General features: G+C 46.8%; 2 long non-coding RNA genes across 2 annotated transcripts; one reads left to right on the top strand and one right to left on the bottom strand.

The window, feature by feature from the left end:
- The first annotated feature begins 8,737 nt into the window (after nucleotides 1-8,737).
- LOC106782995 (uncharacterized) lies at nucleotides 8,738-12,062 on the top strand. Its single transcript, XR_001380443.3, has 2 exons — nucleotides 8,738-8,941; nucleotides 11,799-12,062. It is a non-coding gene; the product is annotated as an uncharacterized lncRNA (long non-coding RNA).
- Nucleotides 8,808-10,570, bottom strand: LOC138923513 (uncharacterized). Its single transcript, XR_011437197.1, has 2 exons — nucleotides 10,399-10,570; nucleotides 8,808-9,664 (listed from the first exon to the last, which is right to left on the bottom strand). It is a non-coding gene; the product is annotated as an uncharacterized lncRNA (long non-coding RNA).
- Nucleotides 12,063-12,677: the final 615 nt, after the last annotated feature.

Below are 12,677 nucleotides of genomic sequence, written 5' to 3' on the forward strand. Positions count from 1 at the left end.
TTTAGAAAAATAGAAGTTCAATACCATCTGCTGTACTGATTTGGCAGAGCCTTATTTTAGGCCATTCAAAGCTTCAGAAGAAAGGTGGAACATTAGCCAACAAAGAGTTATTATCTGTCCTCAAGAACTGGCTTGGGAGACCCCATCGTCACACCACTTCCACCTAGGGAAGCAACATAACAAAAGATACTGAAACTGAGGCCTCAGTGTGTGTTCGGGGGAGGAGGGAGATGTCTTAAAGGAGGAGCAGGAGGAGGTGGGAAATGGGCAAGAAGTGGAGAGAAATGCCATATTTTATTTATTTTTTTTAAGCTTTATAATTTACTGTATTCATCCTCTGAAATGCTCTATTGTGTTTTTTCTCTGTTAAAGGCCTAATTTCCTCTTTCATTCAATTCCTCTGCTCTCATGTGATAAAGAAAAATTGATTGGAATCAAGCGCTGTGATAATTTCCATGACAATATCAACAGTTTCAAAATCAGGCTCACAACTTCTGAGCGAAATGACATTGTGGCTCCAGGAAAATCGGCTTCACGGAGCAGCTTTTGCTAAATTTTAATCTGGTTTCCAATCAGGCCACAGCACACAGAGAGCCCTTGTCAGCAGAGGGGAAAATCATTTGAAGGGTTTGACTGGGTGGCTGGGCCAGCCCCTCTCAGACATCTTGGCAACACTGGATACAAGGAACTTACAGATTTTATTGTGTGATTTAGTCCCTGATGAAGGTTCCTAGGCAAATGATCTGGCTGTGGGTAAATCTTGCTTGTCTTGGAACCACTCTCAGGCGATAACTAGTTCTCTCTGAATAGAACTGCCAGTTTCTTTTGTTTGTATTTTCTATTAAAGACACTCTGGTGTCTCTCAGTGTCAGTAAAGTCTTGGATTTGCATAGTTATGTATAAGATATTCACTGGCTAGAAACACCTGCCTTGGGTATCTGGGTTTGTGGGCTAGCTTAGGGAAGGTTCTTTTGAGATCGATTCAACACCCTGAGTTCTGAGCCACATTGTGGTTTGCCGGAGAGGTCAGTGGGGTTGCTGGAGACACTAAAACCTCGGAAGCTCAGGTCTGGTTAGATCTCTGCAAGCCCAGTTTTCCTCCAGACTCCAAACAATACGGTCAGAAAGATAAGAACATTGGCCAGCCATGGATATTACAGACATCCCGATACAAGCTTTTCATTCCTGCAGATGAGATTAAGGTTGACCAGCTGGCTGACCCACCTTCACCAAAGAGCTCTGCAAAGGCCGTATGCCTTGCTTTGTCCTCTGCGCTATCTTCCTATCACAAAGCAGGCAAATTTCCAGCTCCTAAGCTTTCTCCCTAGACAACTCAAAAAGGCAGTGCAATAGTTAAACCACATGGACTTCAACTCACACCTTGACTTTATTCACCACCGTGGGGCCTAATGCAAGTCCTTATTCTCTCTTATAAAATGGGAATAATCAGAATATCTGTAGTTAGTTCAGTGTTTGGCACATAGTAAAGACTCAACACATGTTAACCATTCCTCTCCTTTATCTTCATCAACAGATAAAAAATGGAAAAGCTGAAAGAAACTTTAGAAATAATCTAGTCTGGTAATTTTCAAACATTTCAAGGCCATGGAGAATGTTTTGTAGAAACGAAATTCTTATGCAGAAACATAAACCTACGAGATAGATCCAAGAGGAGCATCTCTGAGGAATGAGGACCTGGAAGATGGGGAATCTTACCTGCTTGGCTCTCTTTCCTTGGCCTCCCCTCCAGAACACTCTTGAAAAGGTCTCTAGAACTCTAAGAATTCTAAGGCTTACACTCTGACAACCACTCAATTAACCTGATTCCACCATGTTAAACACTTGGCCAAAAGAAAGAAGGAGACTCATGTATGGTCATATAGCTAAAGAGTTGAACAGTCTTTATTACATACCCTTAAGCTAGACCCTGGAGATAAAAATGAGATATATAGATCTTCTTCTACTCTATTTTCTGAAGCTAAAATCAGGGCTTATGCTCTTACAACAAACAAAATATTTTGATTCCAAATTGTCCCGGAAAATTAGAGATGTTTGCTCACAGTCAAGCTAATATCTACTCTGGGAGTATAAGCTAGAAGCTGAGACCAGATATCCTCATAAAAGGTGACTAAGGCATCCTTGGCTTAGAACCAAAAGCGTGGTCCAGACAGTATTATAGGATTCAGAAGGTGGTAATAGTCTGGAAAGTTTGGAGCTCCTGGAGAATGCTCCATGAAGGGGATTGTAGCTAAGGTACCTAAGTGAGGCTAGAGAACTGGTACATGGAGAGAGAGATAAATGCCATTCACTACAGAGAGAACTCTCTGGGCAATCACACAATATATGTGGAAAGCTGGAGAAAGTTAAAGAAACAACTCCTTCTCAACTGACAAGTTGAGGTAGATAATATTGGAGATGCTAGGGGAGGGGTTGGGCCTTGTTAAATGGGGCACATCTGAAGATTTTAAGGATGGAGAAGCCAATGTGTGCTGAGTAATGTTCTGGGAAGATTAATCAAGTCATAAATATAGGGTGTAGGGAGGAATCAGGAAAACAAAGTAGGGAGCAATTACAGCAGTTCAGACATGACATCATGAAGTATTGGACTTGGGGGTGGCAGTGAGACCAAAAAGGAAAGGAAGGTATGAAGAGGTACACAAAGAAAGAAACAAACCTCAGTGACTCAGCAGATGTGGGTGAGGAGAGAGAGGAGCTAAGAAGGAGGGCAAGGTGTGAAGCCTGGTGGGCAGCCAGCATGATGAAAACCAGAGTCCTTAAAGAGAAGCACTTTGGAGGAGTCAGGTGGATTGTTGGTAGGTTGAGTGTGTAGGGATGGTGGGGTATTAGGTAGACCTAAAGGGTGTGTATAGTGTGGTGGTTAAGACCATGAGTCCTGGAGGTTGTCTCCAGGATTCTCTCAGCTCCACCTCTCCTAGCGTGTGACCTTGGGCAGTTATTTAACCTCTCTTAAGCATCAGTTACCTCGTCTGATGGGTGTGAGGATGAAGTAAGGGAAAACATATAAAGTGCACAGTACAATGACTGACATTTCGTAAGTGCATGCTCTCTGTCTCCATCTCTAAATCTAGCTCTCTACTAATCTTGAAAGCAAGAAACAAAGCATTCAACTTTAGCAAGAAATAAAAATAAAGATATTTAAGTCATTTTAGCAGTGATAATTGAGAATATTAGCATCTTGAAAAGAAGAGAGAGGGACTGGACTGGAATGACAGGGACATTCCAGTCCAGGGACTGACTGGAATAATAAATCTCTAAATTGCAACCAACTGTTTACTGTTGCCAGAGGTCACACAGGAGGCTTGGCAGAGAGGACACTCTGGGCCAGTCCACAAAGTTTATTATTAAGGTGCTTAGACTCTAAATCCCATTGGAGAATCCCTGTGCTGATGCACCAGGACAGACGACAAGCATGTGAACTTGGGAGTCCAGCCTATCCAACACCAAGGGCAAAGTAAGGTCAGCAGTCACATCAGCCCTTATTGCTTGATCTCATTCTCTGATCCTGGGCCTTTCCTTGGGGTCTTACCATTCAAATAGTAATAAAAAGGCAAGATGGGACAAACGCAAGAGCAGAGCTTGTCCCAAACACCCAACCCTATAATGGACGCCAGTGTCCATATTATTATGACTACCTTTTGGAAATAGAGAGAGAAGGGGAAGGAGACAGGGAGAGAGGTGGGGTTAGGGGGGTAAGGAGAGGTATACAGAGGAAGAAAGAAGGAGGGAGGAAAAAAGCGGGAAAGAGAAAGGAAGGGAGGGGGAACAGTGTGGTTTTATGAAGCTAAGACTCTAAAATGGGCCTCTTATTTTCTTATAAAAGCTTTCCTGTGCCCCAGTGATATTGCCAAATTAAGTCCTTGGTGAGAGAAATTCAGAACCACCATCCTGGCAGAGTGAAGTGGTAAAGGTGGAAAAAGTAAGCTTCAACTAGTGGATCATGTCGCCAGTAGAAACCATAAACCACAGAGGAGAGGAAGCCGGTAGTTTGAAGATACAGAGAAGCAAGTCTAGTAAACAATGCTGTCATGTGGACAAGAGAAAGCGGAGACCAATGGTAAGCCTGGAGAGAAGGTGAAAAAGGACCATATGATACCTGAAGGAGGAGGGGAAAGAAGACGAAGAGATATTTTCTGGAGAAGAGCCGTGGTTCCCAATACCCTCCCATCTCTGACCCTCAGTTGAATTAGGTCTCATTTGAGGTCAGTGCTGGACACCTTTCTAAAGCCCTTTGGGCCCAAGATGGAGCTCTTAGGACCATTGTCTTGACTCTGAACTTAGGTGACCCCAGATAAAAGCTGGTGTTTCTAATCACTACATCGATGCTTCTGTGTGTTTCTAATCACTACATTTGAGCAGGAGCAGTGAAGACCAGGGCTAGTGGGACACTCAATTCGAGTTCCCAGACATTTTCTCAAGTCATCAGCCACCGTCCTCTGGTTCAGCCCTCAGCAGTGTGGGCCAGGGCCACTCGCCACCCATCACCATAACTAAATGGCAGTTAATCTCATGGTACTCACCATTTTGGTATTTGCCAGGTATTTGCTATAAAAAAATGACAATGATTATAATAAAAATAACTATTACTGTTTGGGAATGATTTAGAAACAAAAGGCTATTAATGCCCTTTAGAAATAATGCAGCATCTGATTTTTCCTTATGTTGGCTCAAACTTGGCTTCCCGGTACATAAGATTTTAAAACCTCAAGTGTTTGGGGATTTGGTCCAGGTGGAAGAATCCTAGGTGGGGAGTCAAAAATCCCAGTTCTGATCCCAGTCACAAGTTTCTTGCTCTGTGACCTTGGGCAGGTAACACTTCTCTGAGCCACTATTTTCTCCATAAGTGAAGGGCATGATGCATATCCTGTGCCTTTCCTAGGTCTGTGGTGAGGAGTAAAAGAAACACAGGGGTTGAGAGGACAGCAGTCCATCGATGTAGTGATTAGGAACACACAGAAGGTATGTGACCGTTTTCTGAAACTTTGCTAGCTCTTGCTATGTTTACTAATATTTGTGTTAGGTGTTGCAGCCAACCTTCTACCTGAAAGGCCACTCTTGGCAAATGCCCAAAATAACATCCATGAGGTTAATAATAGATTCAAGTTACTTCCTTCAGGATAAGACAGGTTATGCTGAAAAAAATTCTGGGGCTTCAAGCAACGACGGTGTATTTCTTGCTCATGTTATGTGTTCGTTGAGGGCTGTGTTTCTCACAGTCACTCGGAGACGCAGGCTGATGGAGCAGCTGCCATCTCCAATGTACTGGTCACTGTGCTCTGAGGGTCTCCCCCTATAATTGAAGGCACAGCCCGGAAGTGACATATCTCACTTCTGTTCATGACTTATTGGCCTGAACTGACCACACAGCCCTCCCGCAACCTCATGGAGCTGGGAAGTGCCATCCTACCATGGACCTGGGAGGCAGAGGGCTGGAAATCCTTAGAAACCCACATGGCCCCACCATTGATCCATGCAAGTGTGGTGCATTGACTCTTGCTGTAGGAATGGAGACACCGTCATTCACTTTGTGTAACAAGCATTCACTGAGCACCTGAGGTATGTCAGGAATGGAGCCCATCGAGGGAGATTCAAAGTCATAAACAAGTTCTTTTCCCTGGAGCGCTGCATTAGAAATACTCACTGGATGGTATGTGGGCTTCAACGGGCCACTTCATCCACCCTGAGGGCAGGAGGATGGGTTCCTGGAGGTGGTGTCCAAGGTGAGTCCTACTGGAGCTGTCAACCATGAAGAGGGTGGAAGAAAGGGGTTCCTGGCAGTAAGGACAGCATGAGCCAAGACAGGTGGAGCCAGCACTTGTGTGCAGGCCCTCCAATCAAAACTTGCTGCTGGAGCATCAACTATGAGGCAGGGTGGCCGAGAGCGGGGAACCTGGCTGGATGAAGAACCCGTTAAGAGGTGGTGACAGCATGCAGGGAAGAGAGTAAAACCTGTCACAGAGCAGGTGTAGTGGGGATGGAGTGAAACATTCAGGTTCAAGAAACCACAGAATGCTGGCCTTCAGCTCTGAGCTCTCCCAGAAGCAGCAGAGCAGAGAGGGAGGGAGTGACATGCAGTCAACAGGAAAGACCTGGCCACTGTGGCCACCCACTTCGAAACCAGACGTTTTTGGTTTAAGCCCAGCTCCTCCACTTAATGGCTGTGTTACCCTGGGCAAGCTATTTGCCCTCTCTGTGCTTTAGTTTCCCCATCTTCAAAATGGGAATAATAATCAACAACTCACATCTATGAGATTAAGTGAATTAATGTATATAAAGAACTCAGGACAAGGACAGTGGCCTATGGCCAGGGCTGCAGAGTGTGAACCATCCTTCCCAGCATCTGAGCGAGGTTCCTGCCTCTCCAAGCCAGGCCTGGCCTGTTCTGCCAGCTGAAATGTCAACATGGGCGGTTCCTGTCTGAAGTCCCTGTGGACAAAGGACGCTTTGCGCCCAGAGACCTGAGCAGTGTCCTTTCTGTTTGCCTCACAGAGGCCTTCCTTGACTGGGTGGCAGGGTGGGCGGGCTCTGAGCAGCAGATCATTTTCTGCTGAGTCACCCTGCCCAGCCTCGCCTGGCTGGGGTCCGGCCCCCAGGTTCCTAGCAGGAAGAGCCGGCTCCCCCTGGAGCTGTTTCTCTTCTGGGGTGGAGGGAGGGGCAAATAACGTTTTATTTGGGGGGATCAAGCAAAAAGCCTTCGGAAGAAACAATAGAGGTTTTTTATGGGCATAGTGGGCTGTTTGCCAAAGCTTGGGTGCCAAATCATGCCAGTGGAGGAGGGACTGTTGTCACTGGGCTTTTTGCCATAAATTTGCATCCGTCCATGGAATGGAGCAGGAAGCAACAGCCAAGGGGGGGTGGGTTCCCATCTTATTTTTATCGCTTAAGAGAGCTGTGTCCTTGGTGGGGCTTTGGAGATTCTCTTTCTTTGCTACAGCTACACATGCTGGGCCCTAATGGCTGATCTTTTAGGAGAACTTGGCATGTGCCAGGCTCCCTACCAAGCTTTCAAAGCATCCTTTACTGAGTTGTGAGCTAGGTTCTCTTCTTCCTGTTTAACCCCTAAGGACACTGACTCTCAGAGAAGTTAAGTCACTGGTGTGCGGTCACACACAGGTGGAGCAGGCCATCTGACACCAGGGTCTATTCTCGTGATAGGTCTACCTGGCAGGAGGCTGCAGAGGCTGATGTGGACATGTGCCTCAGTGAGTCTCATATGCAGCAAGTGTGCAAGAAGCGACCTTGCTCAATGTTACTACTACTATTTATTCCTTTAAAACAAATGAACACAGCAAACACACAACATGGCAACGTTGTTTCGTAGGCTGGTTTTGGTCCTGAATGAGGCGAGGACTCGTCTTGCCTCTGAGTGCACACATCATGATGACATGGAGGGTCTGTGGGCAGAGACCACAGGGTGAGGACACAGCTGGGCCACATACTTGACCTTGGTTATATTTGCTTCAGAACTGTCTTGGGCTGACCTTGTTTTGAAGCAGCATGACCTTCCGTCTGCATGTCCTTATTTCGTGGTTCAGGACTCAAGTGTGTAGGTTGTAGAAATTGCACAGATTCCAGACAGGCTTACCGCATGCAAAATGCCACTGACAGGTGTGTAACGCCTACTTTTTTTTTTTTTTAACTCCATGTGGGTCACATACACATTACTTCTTAGAGAGCATGAACTTTCCTAAACCAACTCAGAACTGGGCTATTTTGCCTGCTAACTCATGGCCCAATAATACCAAGGCTTCCCAGTAGTGCTTGTTAAGAGTTTCCAAGAAGACAGGTTTGCTCTTCTTTCAGTTTTCTCTTCCAGCCCCCCAGAACTAGTCCTGGAGGCTGAAGCCAAAAGCACATTTTTCACTCGGTCACCGTCAAAATCAAATTACCAAGCTAGCAGGTGCTGACGAGGCCTGTCGCTACACAAAGTTAATTAAAAAAAAAAAAGGTAAGTGACCCAGTTTCCTGCAGCATGTCATTTTGGGGCCTGCCCCACCTCCCCCTGCAGAGTGCACTGGAGACGCCGAGGATGATGTCATTTCACTCTGCAAGCGACAGGAAGATGGGTTGGCACAATGTGCAGCTTGGAGCCTGAGATCTGACTACCATTTGGGTTCCTGTCGGAGTCGCTGTTGAGACCATTAATCTTCAACTCATGGCTGCCTCTTCTGTGGGGTTGAGTTTTCTTGTTCTGTTTGGTTCAGCATGGCATTCAAGATTCCTTCACAGAAATCTACATTGGGGCAGGAAAACGCTACATGAATTATGTCCTCGTGAAGTCACCATCTGGCCGATGTTCATCTTGCTTCTTGAAATACCAAAGCTATCCTTCGGCACAGATGCTGGGCCAGAGCATAGCACACAAGTGACCGCGGTCATAAACCAGTGTGCAATTAAGTGTAATTAACGCACCTGGGGCCCACCTCCGAGCTGCCATCCTGCACTTGCACAGTGGTCAGCTTTTCTTTTTCATAGGTGGGGCTTGGTTTTGTTTTCTTCCCTCTTTGGTGGGGGTGGGGACAGAGGTTTGCAGTTTGAATGAGCCCCAACATCTTCAGCAGTAATTAAATCACCGTCACGGGGCTGGTAAAAATAGGAGTGTTTGTGTGTGTTCAAGAAGCTGCATCACATGCAAACAATACAACACTGGCAGCTTTCTGTGGCTTGAAGAGGCCATTGTCCTGTGCGTCTGGAATCCGTTCTACTGTTGGCACTCACTGGCTTTGGAAAAGCCAGGCCCAGCCACTGGGCTCCTAGTGGTTTTGCGCCAGATGGAAGAAGCGAAGAGCTCCCAAGCTTGGGAAAATAAAAGATAAAAACAAAACAGCCTTCCATGACTTCCCTGTGAGCAGAATTCCACTGCCTCTTTCCTCTCTTCCCATCCTGGTCCTTCCATTCGTGTGTCAAAGTGGTCCTGGGAAAGGTAAGGATGCATCCTGCCTCTGTGGAATTGAAATTCTGGGAAGCCGTGAATGTTCTCTCTGGGCAGAGACCAGGAAGGGTTCACAAGTGAGACACAGAGGGAGCAGAAGTTGCAGAAAGGCTAACAGGGATGTTGACTGCTGGCCGAGATGGGGTGGGGTGTGTGCGGGCCCCTGCAGGCTCTTTCTATCCCAAGACCCATGCAGGGTGTGGGGGTGTGGGAGGCAGGGAGGGCCTTTATCTGGGGTTCAGGGCCATGCAGGGACATGCAGGGACAGTGACTTGGGATCCTTTGCATGTTCCCACTCTGCACATAAGGAAGGAACTTTGTTCTCACAGTGACCTTGCTGTGGGCAGTGCGACCTGGGGCATATGGCAGCTGTGAGCTTATCCTCCTGTGTCACGTCACTTCTGCATGGAAATAGCAAAATTGCAGGCAGCAATTAAAGGTTTCAAAGGCCCTTGAGTGTCGTTAGGGGCTTGTCACTGCCTTTCTCCGAGCTCCACGATGAATGGCTCCCAATTGTCTCCTATCAAATTAAAGCTCCTTATCATAGGCTGGAGCATCCTCTCCTAATTGGCTTCTGCTTACCTAACTCATCTTTTATTCTGAAGCACCTTGTTCCATCACCAGCGCCGTCTCTGAAGTCTTCTAATTGCCAGCTCTCTTCAAATCAATTCCATTCAACAGATGTATACTGGATTTCTGCTCCAGAGCCAGGCCCTGAAGAAGGGGAGGCAGTTAGGTAAATGAGTCAGATGTCATAGGCATCATAATACAGAAAGGATTTCCTAGTGTCTGAGAGAGGAAGCAATAGTTTGAGTTTCGGTCCAAACTTAGGAGCTGATTCATCTTGGGCAAGTTACTTAAACTTTCCAACCCTCTGTTCAGGAAGCCTGGCAGTAAAATGCAGATAATAATGCAGAGTTTCTCTAAGAATTGAATGGGATTTTTATCTGTCTACTTATCTCTGTATATTTCACATATACATTTCACACACATATGCGCACACACCTTAAGCCCTCAAGAACTCGTTATTTTTACTGCAATTCAGATGAAGGGTGAAGGAGGAGCAGTCATCTTTGTCGACAGAAGTCTGCAAAGACTTCATCGAAGAGGAGACTTAAGCCAAGTTCTTCTTCTGGTGGACGTGAGAGGAAAGGGCAACTCCGGAGCAGGGAACTACATGTACAAAATCAGGGAGGCAGGAAAGAGCCTGGCATGCTCAGGAACAACAAGTACACCTGAAGCCCTGGTTTCCAGGGGGGCCAGGGGGGCAGATGGTGCAAGACGACCCTAGAGAGGCAGTTGGTAGCCAGATCCACACCTGCCAAGGCCCCACCTCCCTGATTTGGCAGATTGCTCCAAGAATGTGCCTCCTCCATGTTCTCTGTATCGTATGATTTCTGCCCTCCTTCTCAATACTACTCAGACTCACCTTTTCCACTCAGTCTTACCTGCTTTGTACAGCTCCAGCACCATGCAGGGCTGGTCAAACGTCATCTGTCACCTTGTCTCTGAGCAGCTTGCAAAATCCCCCAAGAAGTCTTCCCTTAGAACCACATTTCAACAGCACTTTGCATACAAAGGGAGTTTCATAAATGCTGTTGCTTCACCCAGCAGATTCTTAACTAGCAGATGGGGCATAGGGCTGGGAGGAACAGATGCAGTGATGGGAGAGCAGAACCCAGATAGAGATCTGACACCCTTTTTCCAGGGACCTCCAATGAGTCATCAGCTTCTTTGATCCTAACTTTTTGTAGCACCTGTTCAAGGGCCACTTGTTCCCGAGGAGGTTCTGAGAAGTAGGGAGGAGGCTCGGGGACCCTGGGAGAAGGGTGCAGCCTAAAGGAAACCTTTATTTTCCTAACTGGCTGGGAAAGAGCCTTCAGGTTCATATCATCTTGTTTGCCTGAAGGGCTTGGAGTCCCCGAAGCTGCACCCCTTCCCCCTCCTTCTCAAGTGAACAGAGCCTCAGATAGGGCTCTTTTCACCAGCCATGGTGTGTTGGTGTCGCACTTCGGCCCTGTTTATCAGGAGGTAGTGTGCGCAGTGAGACCAGCACAGCTCTGGTGGTGACCCTCCCAAAACCCTGGGAGGAGGGGGCCTGGGCTTGACACTTGCCTAAATCTCCCTGCCAGGAAGTGACTGAGCTGAGTGTGAAATGGAACATTTTATGACACCAAGTCCATGATCTTTTTACCGTTCCACCCAGTAAAGATGTCCTTTGAGCTCCAAAGCTTGGAGCACCATACCACCAAAAGAGAAAAACACATAGAATTAAGAGCCCCCTGGGAAAGAATCATAAAGATTGGGTCTTGCAAGTTTCAAACTTGAAAACTGTAAGGAAGAGACATAACAGAGGAGAGGGAGATGAGTGGCGACCCTTTGCTGAGTGTGGGAGAGGCTCAGTATAGAGTGTAGAGCTGGAAAGTCTAGTAATAAAATCAACCATCAAAGAGAGGAAATGGAGGGGCGTTGGAGAGAGGGCATGAGCAGGGTTCTTGGTTGTGAGTGCTCAGTCATCACTCAGTAAATGCTTAGGGAGCAGCCACGAAGATCAGGTACAAAAGTAACATGGAGCACCCACCATGAGCAAAGTAAAACAGGGTTCCTGACTTCAGGAAGACGCTCTCTCTCTTTCCTCATGCTCACTGTGTCAGGAAGGGCACCTGGGCACGATCAGTCTGATTCTAGAAAAAAAGTCCTTGCTGGTCACACTCACTTGAGGAGTCTAGATGGGGTACAAAACATGTATGAGTTTCTATTGTTTACCTGTCCTTCTATGCAGACTCCACCTGGAGGGCTGCTAAGTGTCTCACCCTCTCTAGGAACCTTCCTCTTCTCTCCTCCACAGCCCATCTGTCTTTGCATCCCAGAGGGGCTGCCTCAGAACCTCCAGTTTCTCTGCCTGCTCTCTGTCTCCAGCCCGGAGCTGTGATGCTGGATCCTCCGGGCTTCAGATCCTTCAGATTCTTCACAGAGGGAGCATCCATCGCACAGATAGATATCTTCCTCTTGCTAATTTCCTCTCTCTCATTGTATAACTTCACTGTGCTATTATGCCAACAGAATCCTGTCCAATATTTGGCTTTATTAAAGACGTCTGTTATGGACTGAATGTTTGTGTTCCCCTAGAATTCAATGTTGAAGCCCAAAGCCCCAAGGTGATGGTGTTTGGAGATGGGGCCTGTGGGAATTAATTCAGGTTAGATGAGGATGGGGCCCCATGGTGCACTTAGTACTCTTATAAGAAAAGGAAAAGTTAGGCCAGAGCTTCCTCTCTTTGCCATGTGAGGACGCAGTGAGAAGGCTGCTGTCTGTAAGCCAGGAAGAGAGCCCTCTTTAGGAAATTAATCTGCTAACACCTTGATCTTGGACTTCTAGCCTTCAGAACTGTGAGAAGTAAGTGTCTGTTGTTTAAGCTACCCAGTCTATGGTATTTTATTATAACAGCCCAAGATTATAAGAAAATCTCCTCCCCACAAAGGGTGAGAGGAGAAGGATAAAAAGAGTTGAAACGTACGGGACAATCCAGAAATGCCAGTTATCGAGAAGGGCATCACAGGAAGACGTGTGACCACCTCTTCCATGAAGCCCTCCTTGACCTCCCCAGATTGAGTTGACACTGACCACGCTTGCATGCAAGCTCAGCTGCCACACCTGCAATGTTGAATGCCATTGATTCGTGTGCCTGTACTGCTCTCAGTTGACTCCGAGCTCCTTATGACTGGAC

This window comes from Equus caballus, chromosome 3, assembly GCF_041296265.1.
Source record: "Equus caballus isolate H_3958 breed thoroughbred chromosome 3, TB-T2T, whole genome shotgun sequence".
In the NCBI taxonomy this organism is placed as follows: Eukaryota; Metazoa; Chordata; class Mammalia; order Perissodactyla; family Equidae; genus Equus; species Equus caballus.